The sequence below is a fragment of the Equus asinus genome, chromosome 11 (genome assembly GCF_041296235.1).
Source record: "Equus asinus isolate D_3611 breed Donkey chromosome 11, EquAss-T2T_v2, whole genome shotgun sequence".
Classification (NCBI taxonomy): Eukaryota; Metazoa; Chordata; class Mammalia; order Perissodactyla; family Equidae; genus Equus; species Equus asinus.
The window spans coordinates 25,667,299-25,681,221 of NC_091800.1; the positions used below are offsets into that span (position 1 = coordinate 25,667,299).

General features: G+C 35.8%; 1 protein-coding gene across 15 annotated transcripts in view; it reads left to right on the forward strand.

Moving 5' to 3' along the window:
• Positions 1–13,923, forward strand: part of CAB39L (calcium binding protein 39 like) — a 148,127-nt gene that overhangs the window by 728 nt on the left and 133,476 nt on the right. For 6 of the 15 annotated variants that reach the window (XM_014838938.3, XM_014838939.3, XM_014838937.3 and 3 more), the window contains exons 2-3: positions 12,422–12,574; positions 13,093–13,163. The gene's annotated coding sequence lies outside the window, so the exon portion shown is untranslated. Of the gene's footprint in view, positions 1–4,107; positions 4,261–7,818; positions 7,993–8,166; positions 8,230–12,421; positions 12,575–13,092; positions 13,164–13,923 lie in introns of those variants that run through there. The other 9 variants (XM_070520641.1, XM_044777170.2, XM_070520644.1 and 6 more) reach the window with 5 other exon arrangements.

The following is a 13,923-nucleotide window of genomic DNA, read 5'->3' on the forward strand; positions in this document are numbered from 1 at the left end:
CTCTTTTAAAAGCTAGAAAGTGGTGTTTGCAGAAACAGTGGAAGTGAAGGAGGAATTTTGTCAGATCTTGGTTTCCCTGGTTATGATCTGCTGAAGATGAGAAATATCTGGTCTGTCTTGATGTGCTTGGTTGGTTCATCTGCTTGGTCATGGGGCAGCGGGAGGGAAAGCATTTGTAGGGGGAAGCATCTTCTGAGCTCTTTTTGGGGTGGGAGGAAGGAGACAGGAATTACCTTCTTTTCCTCTTCCTCATTATCTGTTTAAATCGGAGTAGAAGGCACGCATTGTCTTTCATTTGAGGGGGATATTTATCGGAACCGAAAATCTGGCCCATAAAAGGCTAGTATTTTGTGATTTGCCTTAGCAGTTTGGACACGTGGGAAGAAAGCAAAGATACTTATCTTATTGCCTTTAGTTTGGTTTTCAGTTATTCAGGGTTAACTGATGATCCAACCGAGACAACAGTACCAAGTTTTGTGGCAAGAGTACCAAAGAAAACAACAGTAACATAATTGAATGATCAAAACTTAATTTTCTTTTTAAAATTTACTTTTTAATCCACGTGTCTTATACAACCTAAGTTGCAAGAGTTCAATTATTAATTTAGTGTTGAGTTGATGGCTAACATGCATGTTAGTACCTGCTTTCATAAAGTAACAGATCAGTGGCTAAGAAACACCAATAACACATAGTAGCTGCTCAGTAAATGTTTGCTAAAACCTTTGTATAGCGTTCCCATATAATAGTGCCTGGCATATATTCAAAAGTATAATTGTTAAATGAATAAATAAAATAAAGCCATAATTGGGAGGTATGGGTATACATTTTTTTAACCTAACTGAAAAATAAGTTTTTAACCTGCTTTCTGGAAAACTTGATTCTCATTGTGTTTGAGTGAAATTTATTTGTTGCTTCCAATTTACAAATAATACAAACAGAAATAATATTAAGGAAAAGTACATAATCCTTTTGTGAGATCTTACTAGAGAGAAATTTAGGTAATGAAGATGAACCCTCAAATAATAATGCTCTATTTGCCATTTTTTCTTGAAAGTATACAATCTCAGTAAATGAATACCAAACTTATCAGTGCCTTAGGTCTCTTCTGCTGAAGAAAATTTATTGGTTTTCTAGTTTCTCTTTAACACAACTTAAAATCAAAATACTGCAACTTTAAATTTACTATATGGCATGAGTACGTTCTGTAATTTAAAGTAAATAAGTAATTTTTAAGTAATTAGATAAATATCTTCAGATTTTTCTTTGAAGAACTGTTTTTTAGATTTCATAATATATAATCTGAAGATCCTGTGGAATGTTTTAAAATATCACTTTTGCATCGACAATGTTAAGTTAAAATGGTTTTAACTTAGATTGGTGTGTTAAAGATTACTTTTCATTGCAATTTCATAATGTATACAAATTTAATTTTTTCCCGATATCAAATGATGCATGCTGTTTAATTATAACAGAAAAAATTTGATGAACATCTTTTAAATGAATGTGGTGTTTTGTGACAGAATGACAAATTAAAATCTGTTTCTCTAATTCAGCGTAAAAAAATCAACAAAAATTGCTCTCGGAACCTGTTTGGAATTATTGCATTTGGTACTTCAAAAATCTAAATGATTATATAAATGAAGATTTTAGTGTAATTATAAGCACTTTATTAAAAAAACACATTTAAAATGTGATATATCCCCCCCTCAGTAGCTGAACAACCAAATTGCAAATAATAATCATTCCTCTTTGTTTTTTTTTATTTTTTGAGGAAGACTAGCCCTGAGCTAACATCTGCTGCCAATCCTCCTGTTTTTGCTGAGAAAGACTGGTCCTAAGCTAAAATCCATGCCCATCTGCCTCCATTTTTTTATGTGGGATGCCTACCACAGCATGACTTGCCAAGTGGTGTCGTGTCCTCACCCAGGATCCGCACCAGTGAACCCCAGGCCACCGAAGCAGAACGTGCAAACTTAACCACTGCCCCACCGGGCTGGCCCTAATCATTCCTCTTTTTAAAATTATTTTTGAAGTACTAGAAATACTTTGCTGTGCTTTGTAATAATTTTGATCATATAAATGTCACATTCTGAGAACATTTTGATATTAATTTTCAGAATTGTTTCTATATTCCTCATTAATTTAGTTCACTTTGCCATCACTTTTTTAGTCTCTAACCAATGTAGTCCATTATGGGAATAAATTAAACAATATGACTAAAAAAAAAAGAGAGTTAAAACTATGTAGAGATCAAAATGACCACTGCAGTTTGTGGTGTTCAGCTAATCAGTGAAATTGATTAAATGCCTGAATCATGAGGATGCCCATTAACTACTGAAATTGCTTGTGAGATAAACAGACTGATTATAACAGATGTTAAGATTATTTCACTTAAAGGAGAAAATGGTTAAAGTATTATATATTTGGCTTTTTTTAAAAAAATGGATACACTGAGAGGCTGGCTCATGGTTGAGTGGTTAAATTTCCACGTGCTCGCTTCAGTGGCCCAGGTTCACGGGTTTGGATCGCTGGCGCAGACCTACTCTACTCATCAGCCTCGCTGTGGCGGCATCCCATGTACAAAATAGAGGAAGACTGGCACAAATGTTAGCTCAGGGCTGATTTTCCTCAAGCAAAATAAATGGGGAAGATTGGCAATAGATGTTAGCTCAGGGTGAATCTTCCTCACCAAAAAAAAAAAATGAGGCATTGAAACGGGAAAATTTTACCTTTACTGTAACTTTTTTTGGTAATCATTTGTTCCTGCTGCTTAAACTATCATTTTCGTGCAAATGAGCCCTAATCCTATGTCAAGTGCTGCTTTCTTGAGCGCTTAACACACATTTCTCACAGCTTTTTGGACAGACTTGCTTAGTCTGTATATAACTCTCCCTCCTCTTTTGTATTTTCTGTCTCAATTAATGGTATAGGCATCTTCTGAGTGGCACAGATTTAAAACTTCAAATTCGGGGCGGCCCCGTGGCAGAGTGGTTAAGCTCACACGCTCTGCTTCGGAGGCCCAGGGTTTCGCCGGTTCGGATCCTGGGTTCCGACATGGCACAGTTCGTCAGGCCATGCTGAGGCAGCGTCCCACATTCCACAACTAGAAGGACCCACAACTAAAATATACAACTATGTACCAGGGGGCTTTGGGGAGAAAAAGGAAAAATAAAATCTTTAAAAATATCTTGTTAAAAAATTTCAAATTCTTGCCTCTCTCTTTTGCCCAATTGTATAATCTGTAGCCTCAACCTCCAAAATTCTTTCCGCTTCATTTTTCTACTCTCATTGCCACTTCTGTAATTTAGACCTCTTTTTATTTTTCTTAAAAACATTTTATATGCCATCGTATTACTGACAAAGCCCCCATTCCTCAACTTGGAATTTGTGTTAGTTAACATATAGGTTTGGCTACTGTAACAGAAAAACTGAAAAATAATTGTGACCTAAAAAAATGTTTTTAATAAAATAAAAAGTTTGTTTCTTTTCTATGTAAAAGTATGAGCTGATCAGGTAGCTTTGCTACAAAAGGTTGTGCGGGGCCCAAGCTGCTAACCTGTTGCTCTGCCATCCTTATGCAGCTCTATTCTGTGGATCAAGATGGCTGCTTCACTTCCTGCCGTTAGATGCCACACTCTGCAGTTAAAGGCTAAAATGTATTGTGGTAGGGGGCACCGAATATTTGCAAGTGGTAGTAGGTGTAGGATTTTATTCTCTACCTTAATCTTTTAAAAGTTATATTATCACAAAAATTTTTAAAGTAACAGTTTCATCATTTCTGTTATGATTACATGAACTCTGGATGGTTCTGTTATGATAGATTCCTACAGTTATATTTGGGAGGATTAAGGTGGGTAGCTGGTAACCCTCAAATACTGTGCTTGTGGCCTATATTGTCACTCGCAGACCTAGGGACTTCTTTACACTTTCCTTTTCTCTCAGTAAAAATGGTTCCCACTACCCCAAATTATTTTCTTTTGAAAGTAATTGATACCTAGCTCAGCTTCCTCCTTGAAGTGGAGACAGATTTCATCCAATCACAATCTCTTCTCACCCTATACTCAGTTCTTCATTTATGCGTATTTTATGTCACTTCGTTTCTAACAGGCTTGTGAGAAACAAAATAAATCCATGGAAGACAAGATTCCTTCCTGAGTCTGGTGAACATGTTTGCATGCAGTTGATATTGGATAAATATTGCTCATTTGAAGTATATTTCATATTTCAGATAGAGTAAAGGATTGAGTGGGGAGGTCAGAGGTAAGCCTATCTTTACATGTAAAGTGTGATCTATACCTTTGGCGAGTGTATCCATCTCTTAGAAATCGACAGATAAAGACATCAATGCCCTGACAGAAAATGAGCAAAGAACATGAACTCATGATGACAAAAGAACAAGCACAGATGGCTTACATGAAAAATATTTAACTTATAATTAAAGAAAGAAATATTTAAAGCAATTTGTCAGAATGTGTAACAAGAGACAAAAATATGTATACTCTTTCACCCTTTCTATGTAACTTCTATGGAAGTGGAGATGGCATCAAAGCTTTATGATCACAGTGTCATTTTATACTTGTGAGAAATTAGAAATAAGAAATATCCAATGGTAGGGGCTGGCCCGGTGGCTCAGGGGTTAAATGTGCACGTTCCACTTCAGCGGCCTAAGGTTTGCTGGTTCAGATCCCGGGTGTGGACATGGCACCGCTTCGCAAGCCATGCTGTGGTAGGCGTCCCACATATAAAGTGGAGGAAGATGGGCACGGATGTTAGCTCAGCACCAGTCTTCCTCAGCAAAAAGAGGAGGATTGGCGGCAGATGTTAGCTCAGGGCTAATCTTCCTCAAAAAAAAAAGAAAAAGTATATCCAATGGTAGAAGAATGGTTTTTATAAATAATGGCACATCGATCATGATTGGCTATATTTTAAACTTTTAAAAGGAGTATTTTCAGGGGCTGGCCCCATGGCGTAGTGGTTAAGTTCGGCATGCCCTGCTTCGGCAGCCTGGGTTCACAGGTTCAGATTCTGGGCACAGACCTACACCACTCATTAGCCATGATGAGGTGGCAACCCACATACAGAATAGAGGGCGATTGGCGCAGATGTTAGCTCATGACTAATCTTCCTCAAGCAAAAAAGGGAGGAAGATTGGCAACAGATGTTAGCTCAGGACCAATCTTCGTCAGCAAAAAAAAAAAAAAAGAGAAATGTTTTTGAAGGGTGCTAAGTGATATAGGCTATTTAGTGACATAGGAAAATGGTCTCCATTTTGTGTTAAATGAGAAAAGTATAGAATAGTCATTGAGAAAAATGCAAATTGAAACCACAATGAGGTACCACTGTACAACCTCTTAGAATGGCCAAAAAAAGAAGAAAAATAGTAAGTGCTGGCAAGGATGCAGAGCAGTAGGACTCAAATCTTGCTGGTGGGAGTGCATATACCACAGCCTTTTGGACGAGAGTTTAACAGTGTCTTATAAAATCAAACATACTTTTTTTTTTTTTTACTTTTTTTTTATTGAGTTAATAATAGGTTACAATCTTGTGAAATTTCAGTTGTACATTAATGTTTGTCAGTCATGTTGTAGGTGCACCACTTCACCCTTTGTGCCCACCCCCCACCCCACCTTTCCCCTGGTATCCACTAAACTGAAAATCAAACATACTTTTATTTTATTATATTTTATTTATTTATATATATATTTTTAGGAAGATTAGCCATGAGCTAACTACTGCCAGTCCTCCTCTTTTTGCTGAGGAAGACTGGCCCTGAGCTAACATCCATGCCCATCTTCCTCCACTTTATATGTGGGACACCTACCACACCATGGCTTTTGCCAAGTGTTGCTATGTCCGCACCCAGGATCTGAACCGGCAAACCCTGGGCTGCTGAGAATCGGAACGTGTGAACTTAACTGCTGTGCCACCGGACTGGCCCCTATTTTATTTTTTTGAGGAAGATTGGCCCTGAGCTAACATGTGCCACCAATCCTCCCTTTTTGCTGAGGAAAACTGACCTTCTGCTAACATGCATGCCCATCTTCCTCTACTTTATATGTGGGACACCTGCCACAGCATGGCTTTACAAGCAGTGCATAGGTCTGCACCCAGGATCCAAACCAGCAAACCCTGGGCTGCCAAAGTGGAATGTGTGAACTTAACTGCTCTGCCACTGGGCTGGCCCCAGACATACTTTAATTATATCACCTAGCAATCCCACTCCTGGGATGAAATTTACCAGCAAGATATGAGAGCTCCATTAGCTTCTCTTTCTTGCCAGCACTTGGTATTAGCAGTTTTTTAAAAAAAATTTTAGTCATTATTTGAGGTATGTAGTGGCATCTCATTATGATTTTAATTTGCATTTCCGCAACAACTATTGTATGCTTTCCTAATGGAAAGTGAAATGAAAACCTATAATCGACTCTCTGCAAATTTTTATAGCAGTTGTATTTGGAATCACCAAAAACTGGAAGCAGCCCAGTGTCTCTCAGCTCGGGAATGGATTTTTAAAAACTACAGTACAGCCATACAATGAAACACAAGTACAAACCTCTTCTTAGTCCAGGACAACATTTATTTATTTTTAAAAATTTTTATTTATTTATTTGTTTATTTATTTATTTATTTTGAGGAAGATTAGCCCTGAGCTAACATCTGCTGCCAGTCCTCCTCTTTGCTGAGGAAGACTGGCCCTGAGCTCACATCCGCGCCCATCTTCCTCTACTTTATATGTGGGACGCCTGCCACAGCATGGCTTGCCAAGCAGTGCCATGTCTGCACCTAGGATCCCAACTGGCAAACCCCAGGCCACCGAAGCACAATGTGCACACTTAACCGCTGTGCCACTGGGCCCACCCCAGGACAATGTTTAAATATATGGGGAAAGGAACTATGATATAACTGCATACTAAGTTATTATAAGAATAAAACTTAAAAATGAGCCATAAAACATTACATCATGTAATGAAAACACACCAGAAAAAATGTGGCCACAAAGCAGATGAAAATGATCTAAATATTTCAAAATAAACGAAGAGAAATTAAGCAAAAGATGAAACCTTTGAAAGAACCACACGAATCGTAAATAAAAGAAACTCAGAAATGAGATGCCTAGAACGTAAAAGGATGTGAAATGAGAGCTCACAGAACTCAAGAAAGAATTAGGAAAAAAGAATATTTTTTTAATGACGATTAAATTAGAAAGGAAACAGTGAATATATATCACAGAAAGCACAATAAGAGAAATAGAGAATAGAAAGAAGAAAATCAAAGCGGGAAAGATTTTTTAAAGAAGTCAAGAGAAAGTGACAAGACAGGCAGAGAGCCAAAATATATCTGTTAGGAGTTTTCCAAGTGTAAACCAAAGAGCAATGGTGATGGTTGCATAAAATTGTGAATATACTTAATGCCACTGGATTATATACTTGAAAATGGCTAAAATGGCAAATTTTGTGTTGTTAATTTTACTGCAATAGAAAAATGTAAACCAAAGCAATAAAACAGAACAGCTATTAGAACTATAATTCAAGAACACTTAACATTAACGTTTAAATCTACGTATGTTGAAAGGCATACTGTGAATCTGGGAAACTCAACCCAGAGCAGTTAAAACTGAGATATATTCTTGTAGAATTGTTGGATTTTGAAAATAAAGAAAAAAAAAAAAGAAGAAAAAAAGAAAAAAAAAAAAAAGCTTTTGTATCTATGGGAAAAAAGACCAAGTCAACCTGGAAAGAAAATCAGATTGGAGTAGAATTTTGGGCAGCAGCAGTTTATGCCAGATACTAACAAGAGAACATTTTTTAAATATTCAAGGAAATAAATATTTCATATCTCACCAAACTCCTTCAAGAATTCAGGACATCAACAAACATTTATAAACATGAAACAAAGAATATTGTTCCTCTGAATCCTTCTTGGAGAATATACTAGACAACCAATTTCAGACAACAAGAAATGATTGGAGAATCTTCACCATAAGGTCAGCTGGTGAGCATTGAATATATTTTATGTAGCACTGAGATTAAAAGATGGGATTAATGGTGATAGAATGGGATGTAAATGTTATATAGTCTGACAATGTAGAAATAATACAACCCACAAAAAGATGGGAGGGGAAGGAGAGTAAATGAAAAGTGGAATAAGGTGTTGTTTGCCTCTTAGGAGTTAGCTGTGAGGAAAATGAGAGCACTTGAAGCTAACTGATGGAAGCCAAACATACTATAAGTAAGTATACATCCTTACACGTGTAGGATAAAACACTAATGAAAATGATACCAGTGATCAAAACTAGATGGTGAGGGAAAAGGAAAGGAAGAGGAAGTTACTAATTTTGTTACTGCTAATATCAGGAAACTAATAGTAGCTTAAAAAGAGGGAGGGGAATAGAGAGTATTAAATAAAGATATTACGATAGAGTTAATCCCAAGAACAAGATACACAAAAACTTTCTACATACTGAAACAAATACCTCACCTAAAGAAAGCAAAGGAAACAGATCATATCATGATATGTACACATTTTTCTATATGTATTCGTGTGTACACACACACACACAATAGAACATAAAACATTATCACAATAGCAAAAATACCAGATGTATTACTAAAACGTATGTGGGCTCAACATACTTAATGATTGCTGTATACAAAAGTTATAGTTGTAAAAAGTATGAATAATAAAGAGAATTAATAATAAATGAAGAATAATTTAAAAACAAAGGGAAGGTCAAAGATAAATCAGATAACTGCAAATTTTATTTAATTAATTTATTTATTTTAATAGATTTCTTTTTTTTAAGATTGGCCCTGAGCTAACATCTGTTGCCAATCTTTTTTTTTTTTTCTTCTTCTTCTTCTTCTCCCCAAGGCTCCCCAGTACATAGTTGTATATTCTAGTTGTAGGTTTTTCTGGCTCTGCCATGTGGGACACTGCCTCAGCATGGCTTGATGAGCTGTGCTAGGTCCACGCCCAGGATCTGAACCTGCAAAACCCTGGCCACCAAAGCGGAGCACACAAACTTAACCAGTTGGTTATGGGGCCAGCCCTAAATGCAAATTTTAAAAAAAGCAAGATCATCATCTTGGTATCAGGCAAGGCAGAATTTAGTTCAAAAAGCATTAAGATGGTAGGGTATTTCATAAGCTAAGGGCTACATTCACAATGAAGATTTTTTTCAAATGTCTGTTTACTAAGTGATGCAGCAACAGCTTTCATAAACTAAAAACTACAAGAGATTTAAGGAAAAATAGAAACCTGCTAATAGTAGGGGACTTTAACACACCTCTCTCAAAATAAGTCAGATTAACTGGACAAAAAAATTTAGTCATAATGCATAATCAGTAAGGCAGATCTTATAGATTTCTATCAAAGCCTGAATCCGCTAAGAGAGAATACATCTTTTCAAGTACACATGGGATAGTTATAAAAATCTATTATATATTAGACTACGAAGAAAACCTCAGTTCCAAAAAATAAAAAGTCAAAATTCTGACCACATGCAATAAAACTAGAAAATAATTTAAAAATTAAAAAATAGTTAAAAAATAAAACCTGACTCCAGCTTTCCATAGGATGATGGCATAGGTCCAAATCGCTCCATACATCCTTTAAAAAAATTATGCAAGTCTATAAGGAGAGCAAATTAAGCCACCACCACCCTTGTCTAAGATAATTTAAAATTATGGATATATAGGGAAATAAACACTGAAATGCTGAGCCAGTTCTGGAACCTATGCTAAAGTGGAAAATGAGGTTGAGACTGTTCATTCAAGACAGAGGAGAGGAAAGCAGGATGTAGGGTCGGTAGATTACAGATACAATAACTTCAGAAAGAGAAAGCCCCACCCTAAGGAGGGAAATAGTAATGGGTTTGAGACTGTTAGGCAGAAGGAAGGGACTTGAAAGTGCATGGGACCAAAGAGGCAGTCTCTGAAAGTACTGCTTCTGTGAAAAGAAGATAACTTGGCAGGGGCACCATTTACCTGGAGGCTTGGTGGGAAAGAGAAAGAAGAGGTAGTAGAAATTAAGAATCCTGGTGAAATAGAATGGAAGATAGATCGACCCCTCTCCCACCCAAAAAGGAGTTATTGGTTGAAAAAAAACTATTAAGCCAATGAAAGGTGCTATTGAACTAAAAAATCCAGTAATTCTTCCAAATCCCTCACTCTATTCTATGTAATATTGTTGTCTGGTTTACAAAAATTAAAACACTTCAATAGGAGCAGAAAATGGCAGACAACATCCATATAAAGTTACTAGAAGTAGAAAACGTAAAATGAGAGTAAAAATGTTTCAAGTGATGAAGTCTTCCCCGAAACATTCAGCTACAGAGCTAAAGAAAACTACAGCACAATACTCCTACCTGAATTAAATATCCTTAAACAAGCATTGGCAGAGATAAAATCTCAAATATAAATTCAGAACCCCAAAAGAAATGGACAAAAAGAGGAAGATATGAAAAGTGAATTTACTGAACTCAGGAAATAAAATGAAGAAAAAGAAAAATCATCTTTAAAAATGAAGCTTAAAGTCCAAGGTACCTAAAGGGGAGTAAACTAAATATAAGGGGCATTGAGGAAAGACATGAAGGCAGCCAAAGAATGAAAATGAAATGAAGAAGTAAAAAGAGAAAGTGATTAATAGAGACAATATGTAAAATTAGAATTCCTAAGAAGAAAGAATAATAGCAGAGCTAATATTTAAACTTCAGTCCGTGAAAACATTCTGGAAGCAGCAGAAGAGTTAAATCTACTATTGAAAAGCCTCGTTGTATACTGGGAAAATTGATCCAGAATGGTCATCTCTAAGTCATGTCCTGGTAAAGCTATTGGACTTTTCAAGATAATGAAAAATTCCTCTAGGCTTCCAGGCAGAAAGAAGAGGTTAGCAACAAATCTCTTAACAGCAACATACAAAGCAAAAGAGCCACGGAACAGATTTAAAGTCTATGAAATTAACACCATGATGAATTCCACTATATTAAAAAAAAAATTTACATGGTGAAAAATGTCATGAGCCAAGTCAAAAGACAGGTGGCAAAGTGAGAAGAAATATTTGAACTTATATCACAAAGAGCTAATCTCCGTAATGAAAATAAAACCTAAAAATCAAAGCAGATAACCATCAATTGAGTAGAAAAATGGGCCAAAGATATGGAAACAGAGTTCACAGAAAAAGAAGTGCAGATGGCAAACATATAACAGATGTTTAACTTCAGTCATACAAAGAGAAATACAAATGAAAGCTATACTAAAAATTACAGCTACACTAAAACCTTTCTCACCAAAATCCAAAGTTATACAAAACACAAAGTAGACTGTGGGGAAACAGGCACTTTGATGCATTGCTGGTAGGGATACAAAAGCATGAAGCCCAGGAGGGAATTTGGCAATATACAGCAAAATTACAAACACATTTGTCCTTTGACCCAGGCATGTAACTTCTAGGAATCTATTTTAAAGACACAATGGCATAAAATATAAACTGATATTTGTATAAGTAATACAGCATTACTTGTATTAGCAAAAGATTGGAAACACCAAAATGCCCATTAGTAGGGAACTGATTAAAGTACGTTCAACAATCGCCAGGTAGATGATGTCCCTTCCATGTCGCTCTTTTCCCCAGAATTCATAAAGAGAATGTAGAAAGTCTCCATGTACCAGTATAGGATGATCTGTAGAATATATTATGAAGTGGAAAAAACGAGGCAGATAACAGTGTATAGAGTAATCTATATGTAGAAGCAGGGAATGGGAAAGGTGCCAACAATGGAAGAGAGATTTCTCTAAATATAACTTGCTTATGTAATTTTGTCTTGGAATCATGTATGTTTACATATTCAAAAATACAATTAAATAGAAAGAAAGAAGAGGAAAACCTGAAAAGGAACTGAATCAAATTTACATAACTATATAGCATTTTGGTGACATAACCACACAAAAAAGGAACAATTTCTAGTGACTTTAGAACATAGATTTTGGACTGTACCTTGTTAGTAGGGTATATTCAGTAGTAGTATTGTTGTCATATTGCTATATTAAAAGTATTTTATATATATTGTTGAGTATAATAGGTGTTACAAAATGTTGATAATTGTTGAACAAAACAATGAAAGTTTTTCAAGACTATGACTTAAGAAAATTTAGTCTGGAAAGCCCTTTGACAGATTGAGCAAAGTGGAAATGTACAAAATTACAGAGAAGGACAGCTGGTATGATAGAAAACATATTATATGGCACGCACTGTGCTAGGCACTGTCTCTCTTTATGTATGTATGCCTGCTATGTCGTTGGACTCTTGAAGCTATCCATTGAGACTCATGATGTAATTTTCCTGAGAGCCTCAGAAAGGTTGTGATTTAAACTCAGATCCATGTGATTCCAAAGCCTGTGCTTTTTCTACTACATTATTGCAGGATATACATCAAATATTCAGAAGAAACAACATCAGGAGCTAAATGTTCTATTTAAACCTGTAGTTGCTGCTCAGAAAATAAGTAAAGATGCAGACCCAAAGTCGGTGGTTTATATGTTCTTCATGCAAGAGCAACGTACTGGAGGAGAGAAGTGTAAGTTTTCTCTTGTTTCTGCTGGGAAAATGTAAACACACACACATATCCTTATATTGACGTTGGAGGTTAAAATTTTACAAAAGTTGCCATTGATGACTGAAATTAGTAAAAGATGCCAACTAAAATTATGGCAAAGCAGAAAAGAAAAAAATCTGGTAGGCATGGGTTTTCATGATGCTGTTAAAAGCAAAAAACACTTTAAAATTTCCTTTGTGACACTTGAAAGCTCTTCTAAGATTTCCACAGCCTTTTTGTAAACAGTGGCCTTTGAGATACTTGTTTAAATAAGTTGTGTTTCCTCCTGTGGAAGATGAGTGCTGATTGAGATTTTTTTAAAAGGTCTACCACTTGAAGTAATTGGGGTAGGGGGATTTTTTCCTATTTTAATTTGATTTATCTGGATATGATTTTGATGCTTTTAATTTATAATTTTATATACCTGATAACAAGAAAAAATATGCTGGTTTTGCTATAAAGATTTTCAAAATTAATTTTTAAGGTTTTCTTTTTGTCAGAAGCTGTGTTGATCAGTGACTTTGGTGAAGGCTGAGGAAGTTGAATTTGCAGATGATACACAACTTCTGAGGTAAGCCAATAAAATAAGTCAATCAGCATTGTAAGTGCTCTTGACAGACTTTGTAGACTATAGAATCACACTAAAATAAAATTTATCAGGAATAAATAGAATATCCTGATTTAAGTTTTATAAAGCAATTGCAGAAGTGTTAAATAGACTTCATTTCTGGCAATATGATAGACAAGAAATCCACCAAATATATAAAATACTAGATTCAGTATTTTTTTAAAAAGCCTTTAAAATGAATGGATGAACCTATGAGAAAATAAGGGAAACTTTCTGGGGCTAGAAACAAACAAGTACATTCTCTGAGGTAAGCAAGCCCTGAAGTCACTGAATACTATGGGGACATCCATGGGTTTCTCTTGGCATAGAAACTTGTGCATGGAGAGGGATGGGGACGGGGGAAAATTCCTTGGGTTCTGCAAAGTGTAGGGGGCCTGATCAGAGACCATCTTGGAGAGATGTATAGCTCTAGATAGTTAAAATCTCCCGTAATAACTCCTGGTTACCAGCTCACATTCACTTGGATTTGAGGCCTTAATTTACACCATTTTCATTGTTCCTAAAACTCCAGAATTGGAAAGTTTTAATTTGAAGTGAATTTGGGTCTGTAACACTCTTTGGTACCTGGCAGAAACAATCACAAATCTCCCTGGAGGGAGTTATCAACCCTGTTATCAAATAATCATAGTTAAAATTCTAACAAATAAAAACAACATTAAATAAATCACAAAACATAACAAGGGGGAAAAAGTCAAAACACTCT